The following is a 15,168-nucleotide window of genomic DNA, read 5'->3' on the forward strand; positions in this document are numbered from 1 at the left end:
TGATAAAAGAAGATTAGTCTTACTTTTTATAAAACAAGGAGGACTATGTATGGATTTAGATAAAATAATAATTGGTTTCAGTTTATATTTACTTGATTTCCATGACTAACTTCCCTTACCTCTTCTATTGCTGGCCCCCTGATATTACTACTCTTAAGCCTTACCATTACCTCACATTATTATACTCTAAGTAGATATATAAAAAAATAGAGTAAGTTCTGTTAACTTATGATATTACGGACACAATATAGCCCTCTATCTGAAACTGAACAAACCCTAGATGGTATCCCTCAATAGCTAGAGATTTAATTTGTCATAGGGGGTGATGTAAAGAGAGCAAAATGTTATATTTCTCTACATGTCTTTATAGCTAGTCTAGAGAACTAAAAGTCAATTCCTTGTAGGAGGCTTTCCTGATAGTAGGTAAACAAAAAGCTCTGCTGGGATAAACAACATTTCCTGAGGCCTACATTGTTGAGCAAACTCCTAAGACAAGAGAGACTCCTGGTCACAGCCATACCTCTCACCCCTGCCCCCCAGGTGGTGCTCCCTGCAACTGACCAGCAGATTTGTTTATAAGTTCCTTTTTTACTTTTATGGCTGTAACTGTTAAAGGTAAATTGTGATTTGTGGTTTAACTCCCATCCTGTTTTTGTTTTTGATTTTTCCCTAACATCTTGTGGTTATTTCCAATGAAAACTGAAAGTCCAAACAGTTCAGGGATGCTACCCCACTGTCCCCTCCCCAACCCCGGGGAGCAGACCTGATATACCAGACTTTCTTCTTCTTTTCTTTCCTTTTTTTAACCCAATAAAACTTTGCCTTACATTCCATGAGTTGATGGTCTTGTACAACACCAGACCCCACAATAGGTTCTTTAAGATTACAAGCTCTACGTTAATGTTACAGTCATTTTATAATGATGGACATGGTAGATCTATGGGTACATAATTTTGGTAGAAACAAAACAATCTGAAATATTGGATTCAAATTACTGTAGCAACATTGGTGAAGTAGTTCATTTAAATAACATAATTCCAGGTCCCTTGTTTTAACAATTTTGGACAGTAAGTAAGATTTCAAAATTTTGAAATTGCAGGAAATTTAAAAGATTACAACAAAAACAAATGAAAAACTTCAAAATAGTAGAAAGTACAAAGACAATCAGGCAATGAAGGGTGAAACAATAAATAAAAACATATATCATCCTTTCTTAGAAATGCAGTAGAGGCAGTGCCTTTTTCTAAGTTTTTGGACTAACATGGATTTTATTTTTTTATTTTTTTATTTTTTTTAATTTTTTTTTTTTTTTTTTTTGAGGTAGGGTCTCACTCTGGCTCAGGCTGACCTGGAATTCACTATGTAGTCTCAGGGTGGCCTCGAACTCACGGCGATCCTCCTACCTCTGCCTCCCGAGTGCTGGGATTAAAGGCGTGTGCCACCACGCCCGGCTGGACTAACATGGATTTTAGAAGAAATGTTAGACTATATCAATTAAAAAAAACAGTGAGTTTAATATATAAGTATGTAAGTGGTTTAATATATAAGTATATAAGTGATTAAGATGACAAAAACAAAAAATTTGACATAAAAATCCTGTTTGTTTGGCAAAATTGAGAGAGTAAAGAGGAGCAGGGTTTATGAAAGAACTGATGGGCATCGTCTCTGAGAAGGTAGAGGCTCTGGACCACTTCTGTCATTCATTCCCAATGAAATGAGATGCTCTAGATAAGGGACTTTTCACAGTGACTCTGATATTTTCCAATTCTAGGAAAAGGTAGCATTTGTGTTATTTTAATACCCAGAAAGCATAAAATGAGTTTTCAATAAAGAAAAGAATTTCTGAACTATCTGTTTCAAGGCAATGTGTAATGAGAAAAGCATTTCAAGGATAGGAAAATTATACAGTGCTGCCTTCTGCAAAAATAGGATCTTCTGTAAAAATGTAGTAAGGGGGCTGGAGAGATGGCTTAGTGGTTAAGTGCTTGCCTGTGAAGCCTAAGGACCCTGGTTCAAGGCTCGACTCCCCAGGACCCACGTTAGCCAGACGCACATGGGGGCACACGTGTCTGGAGTTCGTTGGCAGTGGCTGGAAGCCCTGGCGCGCCCATTCTCTGTCTTCTCTCTCTGCCTCTCCCTCCCTCTCTCTCTCTCTCTCTCTCTCTCTCTCTCTCCTTGCAAATAAATAAATTTTTAAAAAATGTAGTAAGGAGCAGAAATATGTTGTAAGCCAAGCATGTGTCATAAGGAATATAATTTAACTGGAGAGTGTCTAGCCATCCAAATTGAAAGAAAAACATAGCAGAACTTAATTTATTTAGTTACAATTCCTGCATATTTCATGAAATATATTTCTTACCACCCTGCCATGAGAAGCTGACATGTGCTTGCTCATTTTTGCTCCAGGCTCTTGAAAATGAGTAAGAAGATCTGCTGGCAAGTTACTGGCTCAGCCCTGTCTTCTTGGTAAGTTTCTCCTCTACCCAGTGGTAAGAAGTATTTAGCAGTCTGATATGAGCCTTTTCCTGCTTCCTCTCAGAGTGTTGCACTTTGTTTTTTGTTTGTTTCATGTCCTTTAGTCTTTACCTATCAGTGGACATCAAGGTTTTCTGCATTTCATCCAGAGCTTTATGGCCTTGATCTTTGTTTCATATATGGAAAGCAGAGGTAAGTATTTCTGCCTTTTTTGCAGCATAAAAAGAGGTGATCTTTATATTTTTTCCTGTTTAGCAAAGGAATTGTGTGTGTGTGTGTGTGTGTGTGTGTGTGTGTGTGTGACAGAGAGAGAGAGAGAGAGAGAGAGAGAGAAAGAGAGAGAGAGAGAGAGAGAGAGAGAGAGAGAGAGAGAGAGAGAGAGAAGGAGAGAGAGGGGGGGTACACATATATTTTTAGCTTATGATATTCATGGATGAGAATATGTTGCAGTCCAGTTCGCATTGCTGGTAGAAATCACCCAACCAAGAGCAGCTTCTGGGAAAAAAAGAGTTTTATTTTGGCTTACAGGCTCGAGGGGAAGCTCCATGATGGCAGGGGAAAACGATGGCATGAGCAGAGGGTGGACATCACCCCCTGGTAAACATAAGATGGACCACAGCAACAGAAGGGTGTGCCAAACACTGGCAGGGGGAAACTGGCTAATAATCCCATTAGCCCACCCACAACAAAACACTCCCTCCAGGAGGCATAATTTCCAAATCTCCATCAGCTGGGAACCTAGCATTCAGAACACCTAAGTTTATGGGGTCACCTGAATCAAACACCACAGAATATAACACCAACTTTCCTCCTCAGAAAATTTCTGGGCTTTTAACTTGTTCTATTTAAAAAAAAAAAAAATTAGTTATTTTATTTATTTGTGAGAGAGAGAGAGAGAGAGAAAATGAGTACACCAGGGCCTTCAGTCACTGCAAATAAACTCTATAAGCATGTGGCACCTTGTGCATCTGGCTCACATGGGTTCTGGGGAATTGAACTTTGGTCTTTTGACTTTGGTGGCTAGTGCCTTCACACTAAGCCATCCCTCTAGACCTTTTAGCTTGTTCTTAAGTTTGCTTTCATCTCACTAAGTATTAAACCGGGGCAAACTGTGCCTCTTCCTATTCTCTGTCCAGACAAGATAGTGTCCTATTGATCATGGAGACAGCTGCCTTTCCTGAAGTTTCAGGACCCTTGATTGCTTTGTGATTCAGCTATTTTATATATGTAGCAAAGTTTAAAATTATCTGCTTTTGCTTCTTACAGTGAGAGTAACACTTCTTTTCTTCATCATAAAAGCTACAAGCCTAAAACTGGCTATGACTTAAAGACCAAGCTAGATCTGTTAATGAAATTTGGGAGAAACAAAGTGAAAATATGTCAAAAGTTTTGTAATTGATGTCAAAAGGATCCTTACAAGTTGACATTATGAAATGTAGAGAATTAATTAGGGTGGTTTTAGAAGAGTCAGAAAATAATTTTAAGTAATTATAGTTAGTAGTGAGGCCCAGTGAAGGATAGTCTCTACACTCTACAAAACTGAGCTCCTAAATTTTATGTCATTTACAAAATGGGTATTATTCCAATGTTGCCATCTACTGTCAAATACTTTATAACAACACAGAAGGAGCTAATATTGTGTCTTAAATGAGAAGGCAAGATAAAATAACCCAATTCTAAAAAATAACATCTGCCAAATGAATCAAAGAAAATCTAACAAAATGATGTGAGTTGGCATATGTGTATGAATGCTTTGTTTCCATATTTGTCAGTGTGTTGTGTCCACACATTCCACAATAAAATAATATCAAAATGTAATTTTATAAAAAAATAGATTTAATTGAATGAGAATATTGTTGATAGATTACCTTGTGTAAACAATTCAGGAGAATGAACACAGAGATCAAATGGTTAATATATAATTTCATATTAGGATATGTTTAAAAGTAAGAAAAACATGATATCAAATGTCACAGGAAAGGAGTAAGAATCAAGGTCAAAATGAATGTCATTCTCAACAATTAAGGATCTTGTTTCTTGGGTTTAACCAGGGTTTTCCTGTCTCTCCCCAACCAAGCATGTGTACCTTGTACACATATTTCATTGTGCAGTCAGCACTTTTAAACTTTAGACACTGACATACTTACTAACCAGATGCAACTCTGTGTATTTTCCCAGTTCCTGACCAAACCCATGGCCACTCAGCACTATATCAGTTAATCTTCAAAATCCAAAAGAATACAGTTGATGCATATTAATTAGATGATAAAAATAAGGGAAATGCCCAGAAACATATTTGCAATATAAAGAACCTATTTTCATAGCAGAATTAAGGGCTCTGAATTAGTATTGAATTAAAGCAAGGATATAGGAGCAATAAAAATAAAAATCTTATAAAACATTTTGGAATATTTTGTTTGTATAAGTGTCCTCTTGATCAGTATTGGAGAATACTTTTTTATCTTTTAGCTGAAAATAAAGTTTACCTATCTTTAATCTGTGTTTACATTCAATATATTTAATTTAGAAATCTAAATGCAAATGATAATTTTTTCATTAGTAACAACTTTGATAAATATTCTATTAATGTAAAATCATATTATTATTGAGAGTATGAAACTCGCAAAGAGTTTTCATTTCTCAAGGACTGATGAGATATAATAGAAAATCAAGGGACATTAGAAGTAAAGATTTCACGTTGCATCATTTCTTTTATTGTTATTACTGTTATTTATTTGTGAAAATACATATGGGTGTTCAAGAGTCTCTTGCTAGTGCAAATGGAATACCACAGGACAGGGTTTGTGTAGTTATCTAGGGAATTGAATCTGGGCCTGCAAGCTTTGAAAGCAGGAGGCTTTAACTGCTCAAGTATCTCTATAGCTTCTTTTTTATTTATTTCCACATGCGTGTTTGTGCATACGTGTGTATGGCTGTGCCAGGGCCTCTTGCCACTGCAAACACACATTAGATGGTTTTTGCACCAGGCTTACATGGGTGTTTTGGGAATTGAATCTGGACTGTCAGACTTTGTTTTACCATTGAGCTATCTTCCCAGCCCCAACCATTCTTGGGTACCTCATTAAAATTATTATTATATTTTATTTTGAGGTAGTGTCTCACTCCTGTCTAGGCTGATCTGAAACTCACTCTGTAGCCTAGGCTGGCTGTGAATTCATAAAGATCCTGCGGAGTGATGGGATTAAAGGAGTCTATCACCACATCTGGAGTGGTATCATTTCTTAAGTACAACAACAAAAAGTGATATATTAATGTTACTCTCACTTTTTCATTAGACAACTTTCTCTTTTCAGATGGCAGTGACCTTGGGATGACTCAGAAGGCATCATGGTGCTGAAAAGAAGTGACAGAGGAGTGCTCAGTACTGCAATATCTCTATCACACCTTCCAATGTTCCGGGTCCATTGTGGAAGAGGTGGCAGAAAGAATGTTAGATCCAAAGGGAGGGTAGGACTCCATACAATGTGCTCCTCTAGACACAAAATGGCCTGGATATCCATGACCTCACAGTGACACTACCTACACAAGACCATCATAATAGGAGGAAAAGATGATGACATCAAAATAAAAGAGAGACTGATTGAGATGGGGAGGGGATATGATGGAGAGTGGAATTTCAAAGGGGAAAGTAGGGGAAGGGAGGGAATTACCACAGGATATTGTTTACAACTATGGAAGTTGTCAATAAAAAAAGAAAATTCTAAGTGCAGAGAGAATTATGATGAATTTTATCCCTGAATTAAGAACATGGCTGTGTTCTGCACATGTGTCTTGGTTTTGGAAGCATGGAGTAGGACAAGGACACACACAGATCTAGGAGCTGCTGCTGATATGTAGCATGAGGAAGGGTGTGATGACCCTAATAGGCTAGAAGAGCTACTGGAAGATGGATTATGGTTTCCATGGAGACCCAAAGATGTTTTGAATATACCAGGACTGTGCATGGGCTACCATAGAGGTTGTTGACTAGGGATGGAAGTTTCCCTTGGCTACTCAGCCCAGCTGGAGGGGTGGAATTGGAAAAATCCAGAGACTGTCAGTCACTGGTTATATTGGACTTGAACTGCACAAGTTTGATGTTTGCTTGATGGTTCTTGAGTTTACATTGTTCCTGTCTCTCCCTGTTATGTCTTATAACCATTGAAAATGTGTCTTTTTATGTTGAAAGTATATAATTTGTTTGGTTTTACAGGACTCACAACTATGAGACAATCTTAAATTTCAGTTGAGACATAGGAATTTGCAAGTATGTTAAGTTGGTAAAGACTATAGTGACTTTTGAAATTGAACTGAGTACAATTTACAATGTGAGATGGTTTTGAGAAGAATGTGATGGTTTGAATAGATGTCCCCTAATATATTCAGGAGTTTATTAAAGCTTCTTAGATATCTAGCTACTTAGCTGGAGGAGGTTATAATTATATATATTATATATTTAGATATATTTATATTAGCATCTTGAAATTTTAATGAATGTTTATTAGCAAACTGTATGTTGAATAGTAACATAGTATGACTATGCATGTCATAACTGTATGTCACACAGTATGATCATGTGTGCTATGACTATATGTAAAATTGTATGGCCATGCATGGTAAGATTACTATGACCCATCATTAATTTACATGATAGGTGTTTCAATTATCTTTATGTTGCTGGGACAAATACTTAACCTGAAGCAGATGATGGGGGAAAGGGTTTATTTCTGGCTTACAGATTCCAGCAAAAGTTTCATCATGACAGAAGAAGCTGACATGCATCCACAGTAGAGAAAAACAGAGGAAAACCAGCATCAACAGGCAAAGATCTGTTGGAGGAGGTATGTCACTGGATGTGGATCTTGAGTTCAGCCCTGTAAGATGTATACAGAACTGGGTTGAGCTTTGGCTGTTAATTCTTGAAACACTTATCATGTAAGAATGTCTAAGGCTATATGGGGGTATAGATTTACATTAAAAATATGGCATTCTACCACTGACCACCAAAAATTCATGATCATCTCACAAGGAAAATTGCATTTAGTCCAACATCAAAAGTCCCCACAATCTTTACTAACTTTAACATAGTTCAAAATACCCCTTCAAAATTTGTAGGTAGAAGTGGAAAGTGCTATAACATTTCATAGAAGAAACTATCAAATATCATATAACTTACATAGTCATATTTTATAGCTTAACTTTTGCTTATATAAATCATTATTATCTTAATATTTGAAAATACATTTTAGAGTATTTTAGAGTTAGTAAAAATGGTAAAGCATAGGAGAATTGAGCAATCCAAAGTAAGTATCTGGTTGAATAAATGATGACCTATTACTGAGATAAAAAAGCATGTAATAACTGCATCTTGAAATAAAATTATTTAATTGCATACATCTCTGCAAAACTATCACACATATTCATACATAAGGCCAAATTCAGTTTTCCCTGTGTAATCAATGCCATGCAGTTGATAACATTCATAGTTTATTTCCATAGATAAAGGGTGTTCTGTCTTCCTAATCCAAGTTCTTTCTTTTATATTGCTAAAAAGTAAAAACCATATAAAAAATGAATAAATTTACCAAACACAGGTAGCTCACAATATAAACTAAAATAAAATATTTGAAACATGTAATATTTATATGTAAGGCAAAAGAGATATATGAAGCTGACAATTGGAGATGCCATTAGCAAGTAATGTGCATTAAAACTGATGTAATGCATGCATATATGACACCAAATATGAGTCAATTCATGTCCTTTTCATGTTATTAATTTTGAACCCTTTCATAACTGATTCCTTTTATCATTTTCTTGGGCTTACTCTGATATATTTTTTGTAAATTCAAAAGTTGGATGTTTTCTTATTTTCAAATATTAAAAATAAAAATAATGAATTCCTAATAGTGGTATAATTATGAGCTAATATGATTACTATAGACAATCATTTTAAATATAAAGTAATGTTTTAGCCACATATGTCTTAGGATTCTATACTTCTTCTCAATCCTAGGAAAATATCCATGTAAAATTCATTCATTTGCATAAGGAGAATGCTTAAGGTGTTTAATTTTGTTTATAACAAGAAAAAATTAGAAAAAATAAAAATACTTTTAGAAAAGAAATTAGCTAAATTTTTGTGTACCAAACATGGATTATAATACCACTTTGTAGTAAAAACCACTGACCTAAGTCATCATATAAAGTTTATGAACTTAGGTATAAAAATTTTCAGTGTGACATCAAATTGTAAAACATATGTTCATGTACATGTTGTAGATGTATGTGCATATAAAATGCATGTGCCATGCCTTTAATTCATTACAGTACTTAAAGACACTGTATACAAAATTAAAGAGAATTATCAGCTTCTACATGAGAGACAGAGAAGGGATGGGGGATGGAGAATATGTACAGAGGGAATTTAATATAGATATATAATATTGTATCAGTGTTTTAATTGATAAGGAGAAAATGTGAAGAATCAAATGGCAAGGCATAAGGATATTTTGCATTAGTCTCATCTTGTTTATTTAGACAAAATAGTTCATGTATTTTATGTATTTTAAGTTAACTGGGGTCTCTGTACTTCTCCTTATCCTCAAGCATTCTCTATGTCTTAATGCATATGTGTCTATTATTATTATCTTCATATTTTATACTTATGCATATGATCTGTCAAATTATGCTGAAAAATCTTTGATTCAGGAACTTGTCAAAAGTTTTGAGTCTGATAATCAAGACCAAAAAGTTTTGAGGCATCATTAAATAAAAATATATTATGCATGTGTTATATTCAGCTACAAGTTGCTGGGATGACTATCTGACCAAACATAGTTTATGTGAGAAACAGGTTTATTTCAGCTTACAAATTCAGGGGAAGTTTCATCAATTGCAGAAGAAGCTGCTGCCTTTTATAGATCCAAGCAGAGAAAAACAACATAGCAGCCAGCACCATAAGCAAGTATAAACATTAGCATAGCATAGCATAAATATTCAGAACCCAAACTATTCTTTTCATACCTTTGGGCTGCAATTCAGATTTGCCCCTAAACCCACCTTAGGGTTAGACTCCAGCATCTGCACCCTGTGACACTGTTTCTAGCCAGGTGGCTGTTAACCTGAGTTACAAGACTTGAATCTATTGAAACATACATTTATACTATCGTATTCAAACTACCATTTTCTGCCCTTGGCCCTAATAAATTCATGACTATGCCACAATGTAAATTTCATTCTGTCTAAATTCAAAGGTCTCCACAGCTTTACCAACTTTAATATTATTCCAATGACCAAAGTCTAATCTTAACTGTAAGTCTTGTAAAATCAAAACAAATTACATGCTTGCAACACTTAATGGCACAAAATAAACATTTCCATTGTAGTAAGGGAAAACAAGGAGAAACTAGACCAATGCAAAGTCATAAAAACATGAGGTAAACATTAAACATCTGTAGTTCAAGTATGACATCCATACCAGTGATGATAATCTTTGGATTTTCAATTTGTATCCCTCCAGCTAGGCTGAGTAGCTAGGCAAAACTTTCATTCTAAGCCAATAGCACTCCATGGTAGACCTTGCACAGTCCTGGCTTATCTAAAACATATTTAGGTCATCATTGCAAACTATGGTTCATCTCACAATGGCCTTTCTGGCTTCTCAACATAAGGGACATCACCCTGATCACATGCTTCTTCTCAGCAGTGGCTCCTGGAGCTGTATGTACTTCATGACCCACTTCCATGTATTTTTTTCATGCTCCCAAAACCAATACTAGGTCTTCAGTAATATAGCATTTTGTTAATCCAAGGAGGAAATTAATCTTTACCTTGAGTTTTCAGAATTTTTCCTTTCAGTCATTTTATTTCAAAAGAGTTTGTATTTCTACCATTTTGCCTTTCCTGGGTGGTCATCACCCTTAGGCATTGTCATAGTCAGTTCCAGGTTGCTGGAACTGAAAGACACCCAGAACGAGGACCCCACACTCTGCCCAGAAATTGCGACACCCCAAAAAGCTCACGAGAAACGGTCTTGATGCAAACAGCAAGAGGATTTTTATTCCAAGCGCACTGGGGCCGACAGTCGTACACCGTGCAGGGGTAGAGGACTGCAGAGCCCCGAATTCACGAATGGGACAGCTTTTATATGGTTTCTAACAAAGCCTGTGCATTAAAACCAATCATTTCTTAGCATCAGGAGCCCGCAAAGTGCGGGCCAGTCGGTTTATGCCTCTCCATAGTTTTTGAGCCAATCATTTAAAATTATTCAAGCCTATGCTCTGTGGACCAATCAGTTTCCTATAACCACCACGGTCAGCATTTGCGCGGGCTCTTGGGTGGAGGTGACAAAGTGTGGTCAAGACAGGCTACTAGGGCTTATGGTGCGAGCAGTTTATAGAAGCTACATAAGCAGTTTAATCCATTACTCACTTCCCATCCTCAAGGGCCTGTCTTACACCCTTTTACCTAGTTTTGTATAGAGAGTGGGCTCTGACACAATGAGAAGAGTGACTTTTTACTTACTTTCTAGCAGAAAGTAGGGCCTGGAATTTGAGGTATGCAGGGCCCCACTAAAGCTCCTTTTGGAGCATGAAAGTATTTCTAGGCTCCTGGCTTCTTGGGCCTTTCAGAACAAATTTCCCAGCATATACAGTTTAGAAGAAAAGTGGGTTTATTTTAGGTTTACAGATCCATGGAAAGTTCCATCAACATTATAAGAAAGGAGCTGCTTACTTTCATAGATCTAAGCAGAAAGAAAAACTGTAGCAAACAAAGTACCAATACCAGTAGACAGGACCACAAGAAAGCACAGCCACAGCTCAAACTGCTTTTTCACAACTTTGGGCCAGAATCCGATCTGCTCCCAATGACACTCCCTCTCCATTTGGCTACTGGAGACGTAAACAGGAAGTTTAACCTTAATAAATAATGCCTGATGCTATGTTGGACATACATTCAAATTACCACAGACATCTTTCCATTGTTTCAGTGTAAAACAGTTGGCCCACCTTTAATGGTAGTAATATGTTTAATAATAATAGCTTTAGCAACTTAAAACCAATCTCTCTGCATGTAATTTAAACTGGCTTGAATCCTTCCAACTTTAGATCCTACATCTTTCAGCTCTATGCCTTTGGCCAAGCACATCCATTAATTTTTTTAAATTTTTAAATTTTATTATTTGATAAAAACAGGGAGGGATAGAGAGAAAGAAGAAGAGGCAGATATAGAATGTGTACAAATGGTCCACTAATCACTGTAAACAAACTCCAGACACATGTGACACCATGTGCTTCTGGCTCACATGGGTATTGGGAAATCAAACCTGGGTCCTTTATAGATTCACAGGCAAGCACCTTAACTGCTTTGCCATCTCTCCAACCCCTATTACTTCTTTAAGTAATGTTTTATTTATTTATTTATTTGCAAACATAAGAGAGAGAGAGAGAGAGAGAGAGGACATGCTCAGGCCTCCAGATGCTGCAAACTAATTCCAGATGCATGTGCCAGTTTGTGTATCTGCCTTATGGGGGTACTGGAGAATTGAACCTAGGTAATTAGGCTTTGCAGGCAAACAACCACTGAGAAACCTTTCTAGCTTTTTACATTTTTTTCCAGCCTGTTCCATAGATTCTTTTAATTTAATTTATATTAAAATTTTCGATGATTATAAAAAAAATCCCATGGTAATTACCCCCCCCACACACACACTTTACCCTTTGACTTTCCATTCTCCATCATATTACCTCCCCATCTCAATCATTGTACTTACATATATACAATACCAACCTATTAAGTACCCTCCTCCCTTCCTTCCTTTCTCTTCCCTTTCTATCTCCTTTTAATTTACTGGCCTCTTCTACTAAGTATTTTCCTTCTCACACAGAAGACCAATCATTTGTAGCTAGGATCCATATATGAGGGATAACATGTGGCACTTGGCTTTCTGGTCCTGGGTTACCTCACTTAATATAATCCTTTCCAGATCCAACCATTTTTTTTTCCAAATTTCATGACTTCATTTTTCTTTACCGCTGAGTAGAACTCCATTGTATAAATGTGCCACATCTTCATTATCCACTCATCACTTGAGGGACATCTAGGCTGGTTCCATTTTCCAGCTATTATAAATTGAGCAGCATTAAACATGGTTGAGAACGTACTTCTAAGGAAATGAGATGAGTCCTTAGGATATATGTCTAGGAGTGCTATAGCTGGGTCATATGGTAGATCAATCTTTAGCTGTTTTAGGAACCTCCACACTGTTTTCTACAATGGCTGGACCAGATTGCATTCCCACCAGCAGTGTAGAAGGGTTCTTCTTTTTCCACATCCCCGCCAACATTTATGATCATTTGTTTTCATGATGGTGGCCAATCTGACAGGAGTGAGATGGAATCTTAATGTAGTTTTAATCTGCATTTCCCTGATGACTAGTGACGTAGAACATTTTTTTTAGATGCTTAGATGCCATTCGTATTTCTTCCTTTGAGAACTCTCTATTTAGCTCCTTAGCCCATTTTTTGATTGGCTTGTTTGATTCCTTATTATTTAACTTTTTGAGTTCTTTGGACATCCTAGATACTAATCCTCTATCAGACATATAGTTGGCGAAGACTTTTTCCCATTCTGTAGGTTGCCTCTTTGCTTTTTTCACTGTGTCCTTTACAGTGCAAAATCTTTGAAATTTCATGAGATCCCAGTGATGAATCTGTGGTTTTATTGCCTGAGCAATTGGGGTTGTATTCAGAAAGTCTTTTCCAAGACCAGTATGTTGAAGAGTTTCCCTATTTTATGCTACCAGTTTCAGATTTTCAGGTCTGATGTTGAGGTCTTTAATCCATTTGGACTTAATTCTTGTGCATGGATAAAGAGAAGAATCTATTTTCATCCTTCTACAGATATAATCCAGTTTTCCCAAAACCATTTGCTGAAGAGGCTGCCTGTTCTCCAATGAGTATTTTTGGCATTTTTATCAAATATCAGGTGAATATAGCTACCTGTGTTTACATATGGGTCCTCTATTCTGTTTCACTGATCTACATGTCTGTTTTTGTGCCAGTACCACGCTGTTTTTGTTACTATGGCTCTGTAGTATAAGCTAAAATCAGGTATGGTGATACTACCAGCCTTATTTTTGTTGCTCAGTATTATTTTACATATTCAAGGTTTTTTTGTGATTCCAAATTAATTTTTGGATTTTTTTTTCTACCATTAAGAATGCCTTTGGAATTTTGATAGGGATTACATTAAATGTGTAGATTGATTTTGGTAAGATTGCCATTTTCACAATATTGAAACAAGGGATTGTTTCTCCACTTTCTACTGTCTTCCACAATTTCTTGCTTGAGCATTTTAAAGTTCTCATTGTAGAGATTCATTACTTCCTTAGTTAGGTTTATTCCAAGGTACTTTATTTATTTATTTATTTTTTTAATGCAATTGTGAATGGGAGTGATTCTCTGATTTCATCCTCTGTGTGTTTGTTGTTAGCTCATAGGAAGGCTACTGATTTCTGTGTATTTATTTTGTATCCTGCTACATGGCTGTAGGTTTTGATCAGCTCTAACAGTTTGCTAGTAGAGTCTTTAGGGTCCTTTATGTATAGAATCATGTCATCTGCAAATAATGATAACTTGATCTCTTCCTTTCCAATTTGTAACCATTTTATGTGTGTCTCTTGCTTTATTGCTATGGGTAAGACTTCCAAAACTATATTAATTAAAAGTGGGGACAATGGACACCCTTGTCTTGTTCCTGATTTTAGTGGAAAAGCTTCCAGTTTTCCCCCATTTAGTAATATGTTGCCTGTAGGCTTGTCATACATAGCTTTTATTATATTAAGATATGTTCCTTCTATTCCCAGTCTCTGTAGGACTTTTATCATGAAGGAATGTTGGATTTTGCCAAATGCTTTCTCTTCATTTAGTGAGATGATCATGTGATTTTTGTCCTTCAACCCATTTATATAATATATTAAATTTATAGATTTGTGTATATTGAACCATCTCTCCATCTCTGGGATAAAGCCTACGTGGTCAGGGTGAATGATCTTTCCGATATATTGTTGTATTCTGTTTGTCAATATTTTGTTGAGAATTTTTGCATTTATGTTCATGAGGGAGATTGGTCTGTAATTTTCTTTTTTTTTTCTATCTTTGCCTGGTTTTGGTATCACGATGATGCTGGCCACATAGAAGGATTTTGGAAGAATTCCTTCCTTTACTATTTCCTGGAAAAACTTAAGAAACAATGGTGTTAGCTCTTCCTTAAAGGTCTGGTAAAATTCAGCAGTGAATCCATCTGGGCCTGGGCTTTTTTCAGTTGGGAGATTATTGATAACTGTTTGGATCTCCATGTTTGTTATAGATCTATTTAAGTAATTAATCTCGTTTTGATTTAATTAGGTATATCATATAAATCAAGGAAATCATCCATTTCATTCAGATTTTCATACTTTGTGGAGTATATGCTTTTATAATATGTCCCTATGATTTTTTGAATTTCTTTGGAATCTCTTGTGATGTTACCTTTTTCATCTCAGATTTTATTGATTTGTGTCTCTTCTCTCTTTCTTTTGGTCATATTTGCTAAAGGTTCATCAATCTTGTTTATCCTTTCAAAGAACCAATTCTTTGTTTCATTAATTTTTTGGATGTTTGTTTCTATTTCATTAATTTGTGCCTTAAT

This window comes from Jaculus jaculus, chromosome 7, assembly GCF_020740685.1.
Source record: "Jaculus jaculus isolate mJacJac1 chromosome 7, mJacJac1.mat.Y.cur, whole genome shotgun sequence".
Taxonomy (NCBI): domain Eukaryota; kingdom Metazoa; phylum Chordata; class Mammalia; order Rodentia; family Dipodidae; genus Jaculus; species Jaculus jaculus.